Below are 20,396 nucleotides of genomic sequence, written 5' to 3'. Positions count from 1 at the left end.
CATACCGCACTTGCAAATGAAGCCCGGGATTTGAATTTCCCGGGCTTCATTTGCATAAGCTGGCCGGCGCCATTTTTAAATGCCGGCTTGTTCGAACCCCGTGCCGCGCGACTACACGCGGCACGGGCTAGATAGTTCGAACTAGCAAGCCATTCCGAACTATCTGTTCCACGAGGCGTACAGATAGTTCAGAATGGCTTGCTAGTTCGAACTATCTAGCCCGTGCCGCGTGTAGTCACGTGGCACGGGGTTCGAACAAGTCGGCATTTAAAAATGGCGCCGGCCGGCTTATGCAAATGAAGCCTGGGAAATTCAAATCCCGGGCTTCATTTGCAAGTGCGGTATGCCTACATTACCCCGCTAGTTCGAACTAAGGTGGTAGTGTAGACATACCCTGAGGGATGATGTATGTGGGCAAAGTGCCTTGTGAATACTGAGGATCACACTTAATCCTGTGATTTATGGCAGCAAGGCTCAAATTTCCTTGCACAGTGACAAGTATTCTGACAACAAAAATTACTCCCCAATCCCAGGAAGGGGGACTAAAGCCTGAGACTCTGCCTGACCTCACCACCCCAGGTGGGGGTGAAAGTTTGAGCTCTAGAATCCCCAGGGGAGGAGAAAAGCCTAAGGGTTTCAAAGCTCCAGGTAGGAGCATGTAACCTTATCCCTGCTGCCGAGGGCTGAAGCCAAAACCTGTCTCCTTCGACCTCAGGCAATAGGGCTCAGACTTGAGCTCTGGCCTGGGACCCCAGCAACTCTAACGCCAGCCCTAGCGACCCCATTTGTCAAGGTTGTTTCCCACTCTGGCACTCCAGGAAGGTGGGGGCCCGCAAGAGACCTTAAAATACTTTGCCTCGATAGGCTTCTGCTTAAAAACTCCAGGGTCACAGATTCCCTGACTTTGGGAGATAGGCTGCCACCATCAAGTGAAAACCCCCTTCTTCTTAGACACAGGAAGAAAACATTTGAACTTCTTCCAGAGGGAGACCCCCAGCTCTTTTTTTTTTTCCACAAGAGAGCTTGTGGGTAGGGGAGAGAGAGAAAACAAACTGCAATCTCTGATAGCTGACCTCATAGGCATGCCTACACAAACCTCCTATTACCTTTCAGGACACGAGAAGGAAATCATAGCCTTTAAAAAGGTGATTTTTATTAACAAAACAAAAAGATATACTTGGTAAAGCATACTAGGGTTGCTAAGTGTTATAAGCAACTAAGAAAGAACAGATTAAAACACAGAGAATTATATCTCTGCGATTCATCTTAATACTGTGTATGGGAGAAGGGAGGTACATAGATTTAGCACAGAGAAGTTTAACCAAACAACAAAACAAGGAAAATAACCTGATAGCATCTAAATAGACATATCATTCCCTATCTACTTATAGATTCTTGCTTCAAGATCCAGTCCATTCCTATGCCCAATATTCTTTGTAGGCATGGTAGTTCTGCCTGGTTCAGTTCATCTTGTTCTCCCAACTCCTGGTTTAAAACTCACACAAAGAAAAACACCTTTTCCCATTGGCTCTCCTGGCATCTCGCCCCCACCCGAAGTTTAACCTGTTAGTCACCAAATGCTGTCCAGCACTTTTCCTATCCATCACACCATTAAAATGGGTCATGACCAGCTTTGGGGTCCTAACCCACAGTTTGAGAACCGCTGATTTATAGGAGTACTAGTTTCCCACCTGTTTTTATGCCATGTCTTTAAGAATAAAAGAGAATAAAAGTGGACAAAGGGATGAAGTTTGTTCTGCTGAGTCTGGAGGAACCTGCTGTATATTCTGCAAGGGCTTCTGGATATGGGGTAATAATTAATTGTGTATCTTAAAGTAACTTATTTAGCAGTAGGTAAATAATGTGCAATTTGTGAAACAATTAAAAAGAATAATTAAAAAGAAAATTACATCCCCCAAAAGTTCTCTTTATGGAAATCATGTCTTAAACCTGTTTCTCATCATCAGCTTGGTTTCTCCCTTAAATAGAGAATTCAAAGTTTTTACAGGGCAGAAACTACACAGAAAAGCCTAATGTTAAACTAATCTTTTAAACATAAAGCCCAGAGGATAATGATACTACCTGAGAAACTGGGTCACTAGCCACTTGGTTTAAAAAAAGTTACGTGCCATGCCTCTAATCTTCTATCAGAAACATATTAGAAGGTTTGAAAGAAGCAAAATATCCCTGCTAGAGCAACAAGCTGTGTTACAAACTGTGTTAATTGTGCACATATCCTTGCTAAATAAAAAAAGTCTCCAAAAAGCAACCTTTATTCCCTGGTAACCTGGGAATTGATAAGAAAGTTCTTCTAGCCAGGAGCCATCCTCAGGGCTTGTATGAGAGGGTATGTCTACACTACAGCGCTAGTTCGAACTAACTTAGTTCGAATTAGTTAATTCGAACTAAGCTAGTTCGAACTAACGCATCTAGAACTAAAAACTAGTTCGAACTAGCGTTTTGCTAGTTCGAACTAGCAAGTCCACATTGAGTGGACTCTGAACAGGGCTTAAGGATGGCCGGAAGCAGTGCTGGCAGGGCATAAAAGGAGGACTTAGAGCATGGAGATGCTGTCTCAGGCTAGCCGAGGGCTGCGCTTAAAGGGTCCCGACCCCCACCCCGGACACACAGTTCTAAGGGGTGCCCCGCTTGCAACGAAGTTCTGGCTTGGAGTGCCCTGAGTGCCCACACTGGGCACATCACACCACTCGGCCATCAGCCCGGCTGCACTTGCCGCAGGCTGCCATCTGGGGAGAGGGAGTAATTGGGGGGCTGCAGGAGAGCTTCCACCCCCAGAAGCCCGCAGAGCCAGCCCAGTCCTCCCCATCGGGGGCTCGTACCCCATTCCTCCCTCACCTCCTTCCACTTACCCTTCCTTAGCCCCCCTTCTTATTGATGTACAAAATAAAGATAACGTTTCTTCCAACATTGACTCTGTCTTTATTGAAAAAAAACTGGGGGAGACTGGGAAAAGGAGGTGGGAGAGGGGAAGAGAAAGGCTGGGAGAGGGGAGGGCAACTAACATGATCAGGGGTTGGGAACAGGTCCCAGATGAAGAGAGGCTACAGAGACTGGGACTGTTCAGCTTAGAAAAGAGGAGACGGAGGGGGGACAGGATAGAGGTCTCTAAAAGCAGGGGTTGGGTGGAGAGGGTGCATTCAGAAAAGTTCTTCCTGAGTTCCCATAAAGAAGGACTAGAGGACACCAAAGGAAAGGAATGGGTAGCAGGCTTCAAACTAGTAAGAGAAAGTTGTTCTTCTTCACAAAGCAAATAGTTAACCTGTGGAATTCCTTGCTGCAGGAGGCTGTGAAGGCTAGAACTAGAACAGAGTTTAAAGGGAAGTGAGATAAAGTGATGGAGGTTGGGTCCATGGAGTCCTATTAGCCAGAGGGTAGGAGTGGTGTCCCTGCCCAAAGTTTGTGGAAGGCTGGAGAGGGATGGCACGAGACAAATGGCTTGGTCATTGTCTTCGGTCCATCCCCTCCAGGGTCCCTAGGGTTGGCCGCTGTTGGCAGACAGGCTACTGGGCTAGATGGACCTTTGGTCTGACCCAGTACGGCCATTGTAAGCTCAGGGCTCAGTGTCGGGGGTCTCAGTGGACCCCCTTGATTTTCATGCACACCTGGTCCTGGGTGGCCAGGCTGGCAGCTCTCCTGCCCTAGACGGCCACTTTCCTGTGCCTAGTGCGGAGATCGTGGACGAGGTCCACGATGTCCGCACTAGCCCAGGAAGGTGCCCGCCTCTTGCGGTCCAGGGCAAGCTCCCGGGAGCCGCCAGCCTGGTCCCGGCAAGAGGGGGTGGGCTTGGGGGCATCGGGTGGGTGGCTCTGTGCCGTGCCAGGTGCAGGGTCTGCTAGCTGGGTGCTGGCAGGCTTGCACCTGGCACGGGCACCGTAGCCAGCCCGTGCCCCTTTAAGGGGTCTGGGGCCGGGAGGGGGGCATAGAGTTTCCCTGGTGTTGGCCAGAGTGGCCACCAGGGAAACCTGGGGAGGGCTAGCCTCCCACTAGTTCGAACTAAAGGGCTACACAGCCCTTAGTTCGAACTAGCTAGTTCGAACTAGGCGTTAGTCCTCGTAAAATGAGGTTTTCCTAGTTCGAACTAAGCGCTCCGCTAGTTCGATTCAAATTCGAACTAGCGGAGCGCTAGTGTAGCACCTATTAAAGTTAGTTCGAACTAACGTCCGTTAGTTCGAACTAACTTTGTAGTGTAGACATACCCTGAGGGAGTAAAATCCATAGATAGCTCTTCTGCTTGTACCCTGGCATTGTTAAAAAAGCAACTATCCTCTTTCCCTAGATCTTGTTGCCCAACAAGAAATCAGCCAGAGCAGCTTCTCCACCGCTCTCCCTGATCTTGGGGTCTCTGAGGGTGCATCTACACAGCAGCATTATTTTAGGATAACATCAGTCTAATGTTATTCTGAGATAACATAGTGCACATCTACACTACAAGCCTTTATTTCAAAATAATGTCGAGTTGGAGGACTTCTTACTCCAACTCCTGGTAACCCTCATTTCACAAGGAGTAAGGGAAGTCCAAGTAAGAGTTTTCTTCCTTCGACTTACTGGTGTGTAGACAGTGCCAAAAGCCGAATTAAGCTTTTTTGACTTAAGTTACATAAATGACGTAGCGGAAGTTATGTAGCTTAATTAGACTTTAACCTGCTGTGTAGATGGACCTTCGCTGTCCTTTACCGTAGCATGGGATTCACAAGGAAAGATTCCCTATACCAGTGATCTCCAACACAGTGCCCACGGGTGCCATGGAGCCCGCCGGGGCATTTATGTGCACTCTCCAAGTGACCAGGGCCAGCCCAAGCCATTCTTGTGCCCTGGGCCCTGGGCGTGCGGAGCATGCGCGGCCCCTACCCCGGGCACGCGACACATGCGTAGTGCTGGCCCTGGACACGTGGCGCATGCGCAGCCCCACCCCCGGACGTGCAGTGCGTGAGTGCCCCCCCCCCCCTCAGGCGCCCAACAGCCCCAAAAGGTTGGGGACCACTGCTATACCCTCCTTCATGCCTATGGAAAGTCTGAACCAATACTTGTCTTTTGAGTTAAAGATAAATTTTCATTTCCCTGGCACCACATATAAATGAAGGGAAAAGAGAATAAATAGATTTGGCAATCAAATATTCAATTATTTTGTGTCCTCATGCCTCATTTTGGGTCTGCAGCTTGTGAAAATCAACATATTTATATTGACTCAAGCTGAGAATCTGTCCCTGGCTGCCCTGTTAATAGTTGTGTTCATAAGTATTAGACACTGAATATATTAATTGCACATTCTTTCTTGTACAGTTACTTTACAGTGTGTTTTATTATGGTTGTTCTATTTAGACTGCTTAATTAGCATTACTAAGCAAAAACTGTTTTAAACACACTCACAACCGCTTTACACATTTTAAAGTGAATATATATAACCATAGATTCATTGTGATAGAGATGCAGCCATGTTAGTCTGGTGTAGCTGAAACAAAAGACAGAACTATGTAGCACTTTAAAGACTAACAAGATGGTTTATTAGGTGATGAGCTTTTGTGGACCAGACCCACTTCCTCAGATCAATATGTGGAAGAAAATCGGCACAACCATATATACCAAAGTGATACAACAAAAAAAAATGAACGCATGTGAAATTGACAAATCAAATATTAGAACAGAGTGGGGGTGAGGGGGAAAGGTAAGTTTCTGTGAGGTGATGACATTAGGGGTGATAATTGGGAAGCTATCTTTGTAATGGGTGAGATAATTAGAGTCTTTGTTTAAACCCATACATAAAATGTCAAATTTAAGCAAGAATGACAATTCTGAAGCTTCTCATTGAAGTCTGGAGTTAAAGTGTCTTTGAAGCAATATGCACGTTTTAAGGTCATTAAGGGAATGATCAATCTGGCTGAAATGGCAGGCAACAGCTTTCTCTCTGTGAGAGAGCCTTATGTCTGTTTTGTGTGCATTGATTCTTTGGCAAAGTGTCTGAGACATTTGTCCAATGTACATAGCAGACGGACACTTTAGGCACACGATGGCATAAATTATATTTCTGGATGAACAGGAATATGTGTTCTTGATCTTGTAACTGGCATGGTTAGGTCCAATAATGGTGTCAGCAGAGTAAATATGTGGACAAAGCTGGCACCGGGGTTTGTTGCAAGGGAAAGTTCCAGGGTTGGTATTAGTGTGATATGTCCTGTGGTTATTGGTAAGAATCATCCTGAGGTTAGGTGGTTGTCTATAAGTTGTCTTTCTCCCAGAGCCTCTCAGAGTGTAGTAGCCTGTTCCAGTATAGGTTGTAGTTTATTGATAATGCGTTGGATGGGTTTACGTTGGGGGCTATAGGTGATGACAAGTGGTGTTCTGCTGTTGGTTTTCCTGGGTCTGTCTTGAAGTAGATGGTTTCTGGGTATTTGTTTGGCTCTTTCAATTTGTTTTTCTATTTCTCCAGGTGGGTAATTGAGGTTTAAAAATGCTTGGTAGAGATCCTGAAGTTTCTGGTCTCTGTCAGTGGGATTAGAGCAGATGCAATTGTATCTAAGGGCTTGTCTATAGACGATGGATTGTATGGTGTGACATCTCTAACCTAGAGAATCTCATCTCAAGACAAACCTCCACACCAACTAACACTTCACAAGACTTTTGTTCCACCAAGACTATTTACCACTAGATGTCAAGTATCAGAGGGGTAGCCGTGTTAGTCTGAATCTGCAAAAGCGGCGAGGAGTCCTGTGGCACCTTAAGGTATGTCTACACTACTCTCCTAGTTCGAACTAGCGGGGTAATGTAGGCGTACCGCACTTGCAAATGAAGCCCGGGATTTGAATTTCCCGGGCTTCATTTGCATAAGCGGGGCGCCGCCATTTTTAAAACCCTGCTGGTTCGAACTCCATGCAGCGCGGCTACACGGGGCACGAACTAGGTAGTTCGAACTAGGCTTCCTAGTTCGAACTACCGTTACTCCTCGTGAAATGAGTAACTAAATCAGCTTTTGCACTTCTGGCAAGTTGTCCATGTGTCCTTTGCTGTTATAATGTTCAAGAACCTCTGATATTGAGATAAAGAGCCTCAATTAACTCATAGACTAGCTGAAGTGTTGGAGCATAAGCTTTCGTGGGCAAAAGCTTTCGTGATGCGTCTGACGAAGTGGGTCTTTGCCCATGAAAGCTTATGCTCCAACACGTCAGTTAGGCTACCACTAGATGATTTACCTGGTATTGCTCTAGTCCTTAAATCAATTGGGTTTTTTTCTTCGTTTAAAATCATTGTTCCTTGGTGGGGCTGGGGATGAGGGGTTCAGTAGGCAGGCTGCCACAGGGAGAAAGAACTACCTCAGCCCTCTCTCACCACAGCAGCTTGGGGTCAGATGAGAAGCATCTTTCCATGGCTGCTGCAGCTGCAGCATGCACAGCCAGGGTAGGAGTGCATGTCCTTTGGCTAGTTAACAGACAGACAGACACACAAATAGACAAACTCTCTCAAATATATAGTAGGTTAAGGTTATATTCCTGGCTTTTTATAAGGTTAGTTGGACAAGCTTCAAATTTTAACAATTGGAAAAAATATTCTCCTGAAAAACTTGTCCTCACTTTCATTGGCATTGCTTTTAAGCATATTTCATTACAATCCTTACTGAGTGTGCAAGTCATCACATGGGTTTGCAGAAAGAGAGAAAAGTTGTTATGCACTGCTGCAAGCATGAGTGCAGGCTATGTGTGCAGGGCTGAATTCTCTGAACCCAGTAGAAATAATTCTCAAACCCCATGCATATACTCTCCCTTCTCTGTTGAGAGAGCAGAGAACAAAATATGCCAGGTGTTGTTTAAGTGTGATCCTCACTTTGCAACTGAAGTACTTGGATAACTTTTTTAAAACTACGCATGAGTGTCTTGGCAGCTGATTACTTTTTAGACATTTTCTTAGTTGTGCATGAACTTCCACCTAGGCTTTATCTTGCAAAGCCTTATATATCATAAGGTATTTTCTTAATTTTCCAACAAATGCTAAGGATGGCCTTCTTGGGGCAGACCAGTGGTTGATCTATTTTATGATTCTGCCTTCCAACAGCAGCTGGTGTTTGATATTTCAGAAGGCATGAATAGGGTAACTTATTGAGTGGTTCTATTCCTCCTTTTTTCTCCCTCTCCCCTCCCCACTCATTGCTCAGTCACAGCTTCTGGCTGTCAGAGGTATGGGGTTGCCAACCTGGCCATCTTGGTAACAGTCATTAATAGATCCATTCTCCGTGAACTTATCTAATTCTTTTTTCTTACTCAATTATACTTCTGGCATTTACCACGTTACCTGGCAACCAGTTCCATAGATTTACTGTGCATTGTATGGTGAATTTCTTCCTTATGTCTTAAAAATACTGCCTATTAATTTCATTGGGTGACACCTGGCTCTTGTGTTATGTGAATGGGTAAATTAAACTTATTTTTTTCCCCATATCATTCTTGATTTTATAGACCTTTATTGTAGCTCCTCTCAGTCATCTCTTTTCCAAGCTGAACAATGCCAGTCTTTTTAATGCCTCCTCGTGTGGAAACTGTTTCATAACCCTAATTATTTTTCTTGTACTTCTCTGTACTTTTCCTATTTTTTTTTAAGATATGGTGACCTGAATTGAACACGGTAGTCAAAGTGTGAATGTACCATGGTGTTATATTGTGGCGTTATGTTTTTTTTTTTTTCCTGGCTTGTCTATCCCTTTTCTAATGGTTCTTAACATTATTAGCTTTTTTTTATCCTGATGGCTGCTGCAGATGTTTTCAGAGAAATTTCCGCAGTGACACCCAGATCCATCTTAAGTGAGAACAGCAATTTAGACCCCATCATTTTGTCTGTCTAGCTGGGATTATATTTTCCAATGCATTTCTTTTTTGTAATTATCAACATTGAATTTCATCTCCCATTTTGTTGCCCAGACCCCCTCTTTTGTAAGATCTCTTTGTATCTCTGCACAGTCAGCTTTGGACTTTATCTTGAGTAATTTCATATCATCTACAGACTTTGTTATTTAATTGTTTACTCCTTTCTCAAGATCATTTATGAATATATTGAACAGCACTGGCCCACTACAGATCTATAGGGGACCCTGCAATTTACCTATTACCACTGGGAAAACTGACTTTGTACTCTTACCCTTTGCTTCCTGTTTTTTAACCAATTACTGATCCATGACTCTTATCCCATGATTGCTTACTTGGCTTAACAGCCTTTGGTGTGGGACCTTTTTAAGGTATTGTGACAGTACAAGTAAATTATATCCGCTGTATCACCCCATCCATGTGTTTGTTTACCTCCCTCGATGAATTTTCAATGGATTGGTGAGGTTTGGAGAGCACCAATGGAGTTCTACCAGTTGCTAGAAAAAGATGGGAACAGTCTTGTTTTGGGGGCAGTGTTCCCCATGCAGTACTGAGACAAAAGTGGGACATAGGTTTGTCTGATTTCAGACAGGGGATACATTATTGTAGTGTCCTGCTTCACCCCTACAACACTGCATGCAGTATATGTTTAAGAGCAGGCTAGACAAACATCTATCAGGGATGATATAGGCTGTGCTTGGTCCTGCTGTTAGGGCAGGGGACTGAACTTGATGATCTCTCGAGTTCTCTTCCAGTTCTAGTATTCTATGAGTCTATAACTTTATGATTCTAAGATCCTGGTGGCATGGGTGCAACAAGATACTCCTTAAAATGGTGTCCTCTATGTATGATGACCTCCACAAGGTGTAACAGTTAACTCAAACTAAGGACTTAGTTCGAGTTAACGTAGCCACGGGCAGTTAGTTCGGACTAAGGGGATTTAAAAATGGGGCCCGGATGGGAAGGTACAAATAAAGCCCAGGATATTTAAATCCCGGGCTTCATTTGCAATTTCAAATGCCTACATTAGCCTCCCTAGTTCGAACTAGGGGGCTAGTGTAGACATACCCTAAAAGTTATCATTGATACTAATTCTGGTATTTCACCGGTTTTTTAAAGTGATTTCATTCTACAGACCACAGCGGTTGCACAAGGAATAGTTGAAAGCAAAATCAGGCCTACTCTGGACTTAGAATGTTATGAAACTTCATGAGCAATATGTCTTTAATGAGGTTAAGTAAAGTACATAGCTTGTATAGTTGACAAACCCTGATTCTGAATTCAGGTACCACCTGGATAAAAAGAGGCTAATTCTGCTGAAGTCAGTATAGTAATAACTCTGTAAAATCTGTTGAAAAAGATCAGAATAAGGCACTGTATCTCTATAAAGCAATAGTGAAATATTTCATCAGGGATTGTCATGCCTTCCTATCTTCAAGAAATCAATCAAAGCTGATATTTTAGATGAATGAATGCAAGAAATTATGTCCAACTTAATTAGCCAGTGCTGAGTTGTTGAAAGTAATATGTGACAGGACACTATGGCTATGTCTAGACTGCAAGCCTCTTTCGAAAGAGGCTCTTTCGAAAGATACTTTCGAAAGAGCCTCTTTCGAAAAAGAGCGTCTAGCCTGCACGTTGAACTTTCGAAAAAGCGGCTTGCTTTTTCGAAAGAAAGCATCCAGTGAGTCTGGATGCTCTCTTTCGAAGAAGCCCTATTTACATTGAAGAACGCCTTCTTTCGAAAGAGGAACTTTCGAAAGAAGGCGTTCTTCCTCGTGAAATGAGGTTTACCGCCATCGAAAGAAAAGCCGCGTTCTTTCGATTTAATTTCGAAAGAACGCGGCTTGAGTCTGGACGCAGGTGAGGTTTTTTCGAAAGAAGGCTACTTTTTTCGAAAAAAACCCTGAGTCTGGACACAGCCTATGAAACCAGGCTGTCTGTGGCTGGTATAGATAATTTTGGCTCTGGAAAGGGACTAAATTTTCAAAATCTGATGTTAGAGTAATAATGGTTGTCAGCATTGGGGCAGATATGAGGTTACTGCAAAAAGAAACTGGAGGTAGAGAAGACTGTTATGGTTCAAATACTGCCTGTCACACAAGCAATTTCCTTTTGGGGTGAAGCAACAAATTTATTTTATTTATGATCTCAGTAGCCAGGAGTTTTTTAGACACACAAAATTAGGTCAACTTTGGTGATGAAAGGGAGACTGCTGTTTTTTTAACTTTTCTTCTGTGAAAGCTCCAAACCTTGTCTCTCTCACCTACAGATCTAATATTTGCTGCAGTGTATTTGCTGCAGTGTAATGTCAACAGATTTGGTGTAACTAGGCTACCAGGCATGTTGTGGAAGTGGCATCCAGATTCTGCTCCCTTTCTGTTGTTCTGTTTCGTCCCTTCCCTGCCCCCCTCCTGCCCACATGAGCAGAATACATAGCAGCTCTATGGCACATGCTTACACACACCCAGGAGGCACTGTGGTTTTTTTTGTTATTGTTTTTGGGTGGTTTTTTTTTCATTTTCATGTCTCTGTTTCCTTACAAGAATGAGAAAATTAGGGTTCTACTTACTCGATATTACAGTTTCACATTTAAATCAAGGAAGTTAGGAAATGCAAAGGTTACATGTTCTGCAGGAGCCTTAATAGGGCTATGTGGTTTATACATAGGGCCAAATTCTAACAGCTTCACTAGCACTAAGCAATACCTTACAGCATGAGCCATCCCACTGAAGTGAGTGGGACTAATGGCAAAATAATCCTGGTACCATGGCCAGCAGTGTCTAGAGCGAAGACGTAACTTTTGCATTTCTTGAATTTAAAAATAAATTAAGTTTATAGCCTTCATGCTTCATTATCAGGAGGTTTATTTTTTTCATGTAATAGGTATTCATTTTCATTGTTAAAAATACATTATTTTAATTCCATATATCAATGTGAATCTGCATATATTTCAGATGCTAACTTGTAACTTTTTTGTTGTAATATATTGCCATGATAATATATTTTGAAATTTCACCTTGATGCTAACTATCACAAGCAGGAACAGAAATTCTATTCATTTTATCACTTATGAGAAGATTTTATCATGGACACAGTGCATCAGCACTTCTTTCAAAATTGAACAGCACATGAGGAATCGGAATGTCTACATAGAAGCATATTGTTAGTAGGGCATTAATATTGATTAGTTTCAATTTAGTTAGTAGGAAACTGGCCCATCTGGCAAATAGAGTCCTTGATGTCATAGTGACCTCACAGCACCATTATTCTCATGCAGGGCAAGGAAGAGGATTTCTTTATAGTGGCCTTGGAAAGCTTTAAATGACTCGCTCCATACTTCTAATCTCTTTATAGATGGGATCGTGCAGTATGCCCACTATTTCCCAACTGCATGCTCAGTTTTCCTACATAGCACATGACATGTGAATACCTTTTGTCCAGTGCTTTCCATTCCCTTCTCCCCCACAGACTCCATTTCCACGATGAAAAAATAGCAACACAACCTTTAGCATTCTTTGCTACCAGTATAGATAGGACCTTGACCTTTTCTTTCTTACAACATATACCTGGTATATGATGACATAAGACCTAAGGGCTGCGTCATAAGGTTTAACACATTCAGTTCTCTTATCATTCCCTTTTCTCACAAAAATGTAGGGCCTTCTCAAATTCATGGTCTATTTTGATCAATTTCACAGGCATAGAACTTTTAAAATAATAAATTTCATAGTTTCAGATATTTAAATCTGAAATGTCATGGTATTTTGACCATGGGGTTCCAGACCCAAAACAGGACTGGGTGGGGATCTCAAGGCTATTGTAGGGGGCTTGCAGTAGTGCCATTACTTCCATGCTGCTGCCTTCAAGCGGGGCAGCTGGAGGACCACTGCTGGCTGGGCACACAGCTCTGAAGGCAGCACCACTGCCAGCAGTAACACAGAAGGGTTGCAATATTTTGTCACCCTTACTTCTCCACTGTAGCTGCCAGTGACCCTGCCTTCATAGATGGGATCCCAGCCAGCAGCTGCCTTCCAGCTACTCAGTTCTGTGAAATTTGGTCACCTCTCAATAGCCAGATTTCACAGGAGAGAACAGATTCCATAGTCTAACACACATTTTTCACAGCTGTAAATCTTTGCTAGTTCAAATACTGTTTTGGGTTTGATCCTGTACTCTTTACCTGAAGTCTGTGTATAACTATTGTTGAAGTCAATGTGAATCGGGTCCTCATTATTCTGGTGTAATCGTCTGTAGTCTGAGATGAATTTACCTCTTTTCTTCTAGCCCATTTCCAGAAATGAACATGTGTATTAACTTCCATTAGCGTTCAATAACAAGTTTTCATAAAAGCAGTAAGTCTCCACAAAACAATAAATGAAATGAGTTTTATTGGATTTTTTTTCTAAAACATTTACATTATGGAAACTCAACTTTAAAAAAATAGAGCTTTTGGGACATTATCAGTCTAATGCATGAGTTTCAGTTATTTTACCATGTAATATATGGCCCTGTGTCCTTTTTCATTGATTTGTCTACATGTTTAAAATGCTCAATCTAAAACCATTTATCTGCTGAATTATTAATAAATAAATGTTTCTGATGAAAAAAGACATTCAATATTGTAAGCCATATATCAAATAAACAATAGCAGAACAGCCAGAAATAAACTATTATAGATCCACATGTAAGTGATTTATGTAGGGTAGATAAAGTGATTTTAATAAACACTTTTCATTGCAAATAAAAGGTGAGAAATAGCTTACCGAGTGGTGTTCTGTTGTCCATTGCTTCACATTTTCATAGGTTCTAGTCTTTATTTTTCCAATATTAGATTCAGAGATTTCTGTGTTACACCAATTGAGGACAGTTTACATAAAATCTACTAACCCACTATTTTGTAAACAAAGAGTAGTCCTGTGGCACCTTAGGGTACATCTACACAGCAGTGTTATTTCAGAATAACTGATGTTATTTTGAATTTTAAAAATGTGTAGATGTGGGTACATCTACACAGCAGGCCATTTTTCAAAATAATGTTGAACTGCAGGACTTCTTACTCCAACTCTTGTAACCCTCATTTCACGAGGGGTAAAGAAAGGAAAAGGAAAAGTGTTCTTCCTTCAACTTCCTGCTATTTAGACAAAGCCAAAAGCCAAATTACATTATTTTGACTTCAGCTAGGCAATTGACATAGCTGAAGTTGTGTATCTTAATTTAACTTTTGCCCTGCTGTGTTGACATGTCCTTAGAGACTAACAAAAATAGATATAGTATCATGAGCTCTCGTGGGCAAAACCCACTTCCTCAGATGTGCCCTATACACTACATATATTTTTGTTAGTCTCTAAGGTGTCGCAGGACTACTCATTGATTTTAAAATTACAGACTAACACAGCCCTCTGCCACTATTTTATGTTTATAGTGACAAAAGTCAATGGTATTTCCTGGTTGCCGTTAGATTCCTCTGACCAGAGGATAAAAGGAACTCTAGCAGACACACATTTCTTGATGTTGCTGAAGTAATGCCTTTCAATTTAACTTTCCTTCTGAACTCCGAACTTTTTCTTCACTGACAAGCTTATTGTTTTGGCAGCTGACATTGGCATTCATGGTTTTGAGGGCTTTGCTGTGTTCCGGAGCACATGGGGCTTGATTTGCTTTGAAAGAAACTGGCTGTGTTCATGCCCAGAGCTAGGAATGGTAATATGGGAGTTGCAATTAGATACCATATTCATATTCATATCTGTGCTACAGTTCTTGGATATGGATGCCTGGCTAGGTTTATAAATATGCATGATTTATTGAGGAACGAATGGAAAAAAAAACACCAAGGATAGTCAAACAACCCGCTGTGTGTTTTATCAGCCTTTCCTCTACGTAAGTGTCTGACACAGTAATAAAATTGTAGATGCTGGGTTCCTTTCTAGGAGTAATAAAATAGTTAATAAACCACTCTTCTGGTTCCAGTTAGTGTTCAGTGTAGAAGGCAACATATGCAGGCATAGTCAGAAGGAGACACCTCCTGCATTAGATTCTGAGCTTTGAACCCTCTCTAGAAGCTGAGTGCCTAAACCAACCAACCAAACAAACAAAAAAAGCAGAGCTTCCTTTCCTCCCCCACTTTACCCTATTACCTTCCCTCACTTTACCCTATTTACTCAACTGGGATACATGAGACCTGAGTTTAGATCCCCTTCTTCTGCCTGATTTGGAGCAGGGACTTGTACACAAACCTCCCCTACCCCAGAAGGTGTCCTAGCTGCTGGGCTATGGATTATTGGAGAGGAGCTCTCTCAATATCTCTTGTTAAAGCTGTACTACTTTTGGTAAATCAGCAAAATATTTCATGGTGCAAGGGACTGGAAGTTCATCTCTTCCCTTCCCCTGAGGTGAGTGTTCTAGCCCCCAGTAAAGTTGTTCTCTTACTCAATCGGGGTATGTCTACACTACCCTCCTAGTTTGAACTAGGAGGGTAATGTAGGCATACCGCACTTGCAAATGAAGCCCGGGATTTGAATTTCCCGGGCTTCATTTGCATAAGCGGGGAGCCGCCATTTTTAAAACCCCGCTGGTTCGAACCCCGTGCAGCGCGGCTACACGGGGCACGAACTAGGTAGTTCGAACTAGGCTTCCTAGATTTCACGAGGAGTAACAGTAGTTCGAACTAGGAAGCCTAGTTCGAACTACCTAGTTTGTGCCCCGTGTAGCCGCGCTGCACGGGGTTCGAACTAGCGGGGTTTTAAAAATGGCGGCTCCCCGCTTATGCAAATGAAGCCCGGGAAATTCAAATCCCGGGCTTCATTTGCAAGTGCGGTATGCCTACATTACCCTCCTAGTTCGAACTAGCGGGGTAGTGTAGACATACCCTCACTAAGTATTTCGTACAAAGTGCAATAACCCAATTAGAAGAGACTGCGTGCAGCCTTCTCCCTGAATACCTTATAACCCAGGGACTAGGGCATGCCCCTGACAAAGGGGAGACTTGGGTTCAAGTTTGATTTCCCTAATAGGTAAAGGAGGGATTTGAACATGAGTACCTCACATGCCAGGTAAGTGTTCAAAACCGTGGCCTATTGTGTAATAGTGGGCACCACAATCTCAGTGCAGGCTCTCATATAGTAAGCATGCTATTAGCTGGCCTCTGAGCATGCCTACTAGCCTGGGTTACACAAGTGAGAGTTGGGGGTGTCTAGTTTGTGAATGCTGTCAAAACTTAGGCATGAGTTAGGCACTTAGCAGCTTGACTTAATGGCTTTGTGCTGCCCACCCTTAGATTTTTAGGGCACTTTATTAGTTGGAAACATGTAAAGTACTTACAGGATTAACTGGCAGCTTAGAAGGCTTTTTGAGGATCTAAGATTTGGACATAGGCACCCAAAGTGGTAGTTATTTACGTAAATCTCTTCTGTGAAATGTAACCGTCTGTGTTTAAAAAGTTTCAGAGGGGTAGCTGTGCTAGTCTGTAATTGAAAAAATCTTTAAAAACAATGAATAGTCCTGCAGCTCCTTAGAGAGCAACAAAAAATGTAGATGGTACCGTTAGCTTTCGTGGGCACAACACACTTCTGCAGATGAAACTTCAGATGTGTTTAAAAAGGACGTCTGAGATTTTGAAAAAGGATTCATGAGGTTGCTCTAAGTAGTAACCCTATGATCATAGAATCACAGAACACTAGAACTGGAAAGGGACCTGGAAAGGTCATCAAGTCCAGTCCTTTGCCCTCATGGCAGGACCAAACACCATCTAGATCATCCCTGACAGGTGTCTGTCCAACCTGCTCTTAAATATCTCCAATGATGGAGATTCTACAACCTCCCTAGGCAATTTATTCCAGTGTTTAACCACCCTGACAGTTAGGAAGTTTTTGCTAATGTCCAATCTAAACCTCCCTGGCTGCAATTTAAGCCCATTGCTTCTTGTCCTATCAGCAGAGGTCAAGAGAACATTTTTTCTTCTTCTTCCTTGTAACACCTTTTTGGGGTGATAGAGTGGACTCTATTGTAAAGTATTTGTTCTTAAATTTGTATACTAAACTTTCTTTTCAGATTTTGCAAATGAATTTTCTCTGTTTTACAGAGTCAACAAATTACATACAGTTGCAACAGGGCTGTCTGATTTTTCCATCTACATATCTGGAATCTCTTTATCACACGGTTAGTTCCATTAGCAAGCATTGAAGACTTCTGGGTACTGAAGATAGAGAGATGAATTAAATCCTTTTTGAATGTTCTTGATCTAAGGTAGATGTATCGGATTCACTGGATGTGCATAAGGACACGAAGGTTGGTGAGCACTCTAAATGCTGGAAGTTTCCAAAAGTAATTTGAACTTTTCTAAAAATATATTCGTTATATACAGTGGTGATGAATATATAGCATGTAAATATTTGAGAACATTAAAAGATCTAGACAGATTTATGTTTCCACGGAACACACTGAATGATATGCACCATTAGAATAAGCAGGCACTCCTTAATTTGATTAAATAGGATTCCACAGGGTCACCCAGCAGTGAATTTGGTCTATCTACATCATGTGGGATATGGAAAATGGGCCACACTTCTCCCAAATGAAAGCATGGCCTATACAATATGCTAGACAAAGTACAGAGAAAAGAGTTAAATGTAGTAGAAGAACTGAATTTATTATGAATTTCATTTATTCTCTGGAAGCTCTTTGATGATAATCAGAATTTAATTGAATATTTGTACAATGCATGAATTCTAGATGATGAAGACCCAATTCAGGAAATCATCCCTATTCTGGACAGCATTTTAATTCATGTTCAAGTGCAACACTGAATACAGATGGAATGCTTAAATGCCTTTCTGAATACGGCCCTCGGTTGCTTAGAAAAATTTAGTTTAGCTTTTTTCCAACCCAGCTGCACAGAATCATAGAAATAGAAAAGTCTGTTTGGTCAAGTGTTCCATCTCCTTGCCTATGCAGTGTGTCACTGAAATCCTTGATATTTTTGCTGAAACAGACCTACATGACTATTTCTCTGAAATAGTTACATATGCTTCTTTAACAGGCCAAACAGAAATAAGATACTTAAATCTTTCATGGTGCTCCCAGCACAAAAGATAATATCATAAATAAAGGACAATTAAATCCCAACACTGTGTTTCCATTGAATTGGATACACTGCTGAATGTCACAGAGATGAGGAGATGATGCTGACCTTGACTGTCTCTGTGATTTTCATCACTTTTTCTCACATTTGCAGAAAGTTTTATCAGAGTTTTTGGCAAAATTATTTTCTCCAACTTCAGATAAAAATACTTGATAAACCTCAACTTATTTATCCTGGCTATTTTTCTGAATAAATAAATGTGGGTATGTCTACACTACAGCGTTATTTCGAAAAATCTTATTTTGATATTTAGAAATATCTTATTTCTAAATAGTTAATTCGAAATAAGATATTTCAAAATGATGCTTCTACACACAAAATGCATTTCAAAATAGCACGTCCACACTGATTGGACGCTGAATCACATTTAAAGCCACCTGAAACTGGTTCCAGCAGGGCATCAGGTCAGTAGTTGCTTTATGTGACTGCTGCCTGAGGGTGTCTGAGGTTTGTGCTTAAAGGGACCCCCCAAGACAGCCGGTTCTCAGCTTTCCCTTCTTGCTTACCTACCTCTCTGAGGAACAGCAAAGCATTTTTTTTCGCTGCTTGCTTTGGTTGCCCTGACTCAGGACCACAGGACTCGGCATCATGGAGCCAGAGCTGCCTCTGGGAGCTCTGGTGCTCATTTTGGATATCTTGCTGCAAGCCTGGCAGCAATTGCTAGAGACTGCCTGGTAGCATCTGCTGCAGCCCAACTCCCCTGGGGACCATGGAGGAGCAGAAGCTGGATGACAACATGCCCCACTGCATCTGGCATCTGACAACCAGCAGCGACTGGTGGGACCACATCATCCTGCAGTGCTGGGGAGACCAACAATGGACCCATAACTTCAGGATGAAGAAAGACACCTTCCTTGAGCTCTGTGAGTGACTTGCCCCTGCTCTGTGGTGATGGGACATGCACATGAGGCCCGCCATTCCCCTCCACAAGCATGTGGCCATCGCCCTATGGAAGGTCTCCACAATGAATAGCTACCGATCCGTGGTGAACCACTTCGGCGTGGGGAGATCCACCGTCAGAGCAGTGCTCATGCAGGTACGGCAATCTCCGGTCACTGTGCCAGGAGGGGGTAGGCTGCCCTAGGGAAAAGGGGGGGAGGGGTGCAAGTCCCCTCCATGGGAGGGTTTGGTCTGTCCCACCCATACTATGGACTGCCCACAGTGGCCAGGTTTGCAGGGGGGGTTACTTCTGGGAGTGGAGGCGCGGGGCAGTGGCAGGGGAGGAGCACTGTCAGCCACCCTGGCACCCCAGTGACTCTCGGTGGTTTTGTGTGTCCCTCTGCAGGTGCTCAAGGCCATCAACAGAGTGCTGCTCCACAGAGTCATCCGCCTCACTGATGGGGACGTGGTGATCGAGGGGTTTGGTACTCTGGGCTTCCCCAACTGCAGCGGAGCAATCGACGGGACGCACATCCCCGTCCGTGCCCTGGACCACCAGGCCTCCCTCTACATCAACTGGAAGGGATACTTCTCGGTCATCTTGCAGTCTGTGTCTGACCATTGGGACCAGTTTGTGGACATTAACGTGGGCTGGTCTGGCAAAGCGTACGACGTGCGGGTTTATCGCAACTTCTTCATGTGCCAGAGGCTGCACACCGGGACTTTCTTCCCCGACTGCCACATCAGGGTCGGGGACATAGAAATGCCTGTGTGCCTGGTGGGGGATGTGACCTGTCTCCTACAACACTGGCTGATGAAATCGAACATGGGACACCTCAACCCCTCCCAACAGGCCTTTAATGCCAAGTTTGTGATGGAGGGGGAGTTCAGCCAGTTGAAGGCCCATTTTAGATGCCTCCTCACCCATTTGGATCTATCCCAGTGGAATATTCTGCACGTGGTGGCAGCGTGTTGTGTGCTGCCTAATTTGTGTGAAAGGAAGGAGGAGGCTTTCCTGCCAGGCTGGATGGCAGAGGCCAACCACTTGGCTGGCCTCTACATGCAGCCCCGCACAGCTGCCAGCCGGGAGGCCCATCGGGGGGCTGTCCATATCTGGGAGGCCCTGCAGGAGAGCTTCCACCTGGAGGAGGACTGAAGTCTCCCTGGTGTGCCCCACTGGGGCCTTGTGCCTTATTCCACCCTCACAGCCTTCCACTTTCCCCTCCCTAACTCCCCTTCCTGATGTAAAATAAAAACACATGTGTTGCCAAAAACAAACTCTCTTTATTTACCATAACTGGGGCGAGGGGGGAATGAGGGTGGGAGAGAGGAGGAGGAAACCTGGAAGGAGGGAGCTGGAAGGGGGAGGCAAGGAGAGGAAGGAGGAGGAGAAGCTCAGGGTTGGGAGTCTTGCTGGTCCACCTGTCTCCCTGCACTGTGGGTGTGGAGGCCTTGGCGTGGTATGGAGGGTAGGGTGAGTGGGGGAGGAGGGGAAGGAAGAAGCGGGAGGGGGA

General features: G+C 43.6%; 1 protein-coding gene across 6 annotated transcripts in view; it reads left to right on the top strand.

Moving 5' to 3' along the window:
- Nucleotides 1-20,396, top strand: part of HS3ST5 (heparan sulfate-glucosamine 3-sulfotransferase 5) — a 252,868-nt gene that overhangs the window by 105,121 nt on the left and 127,351 nt on the right. For 4 of the 6 annotated variants that reach the window (XM_075924005.1, XM_075924003.1, XM_075924004.1 and 1 more), the window contains one exon: nucleotides 16,945-17,150. The exons of 1 other annotated variant lie outside the window; for it this stretch is intronic. The gene's annotated coding sequence lies outside the window, so the exon portion shown is untranslated. The remainder of the gene's footprint in view (nucleotides 1-16,944; nucleotides 17,151-20,396) is intronic. One more of the 6 variants, XM_025184750.2, reaches the window with a different exon arrangement.

The sequence above is a fragment of the Pelodiscus sinensis genome, chromosome 3 (assembly GCF_049634645.1).
Source record: "Pelodiscus sinensis isolate JC-2024 chromosome 3, ASM4963464v1, whole genome shotgun sequence".
NCBI classification, from domain to species: Eukaryota; Metazoa; Chordata; order Testudines; family Trionychidae; genus Pelodiscus; species Pelodiscus sinensis.
The sequence above is the reverse complement of the archived record's forward strand: the minus strand, read 5'-3'. Positions and strand labels throughout refer to the sequence as shown.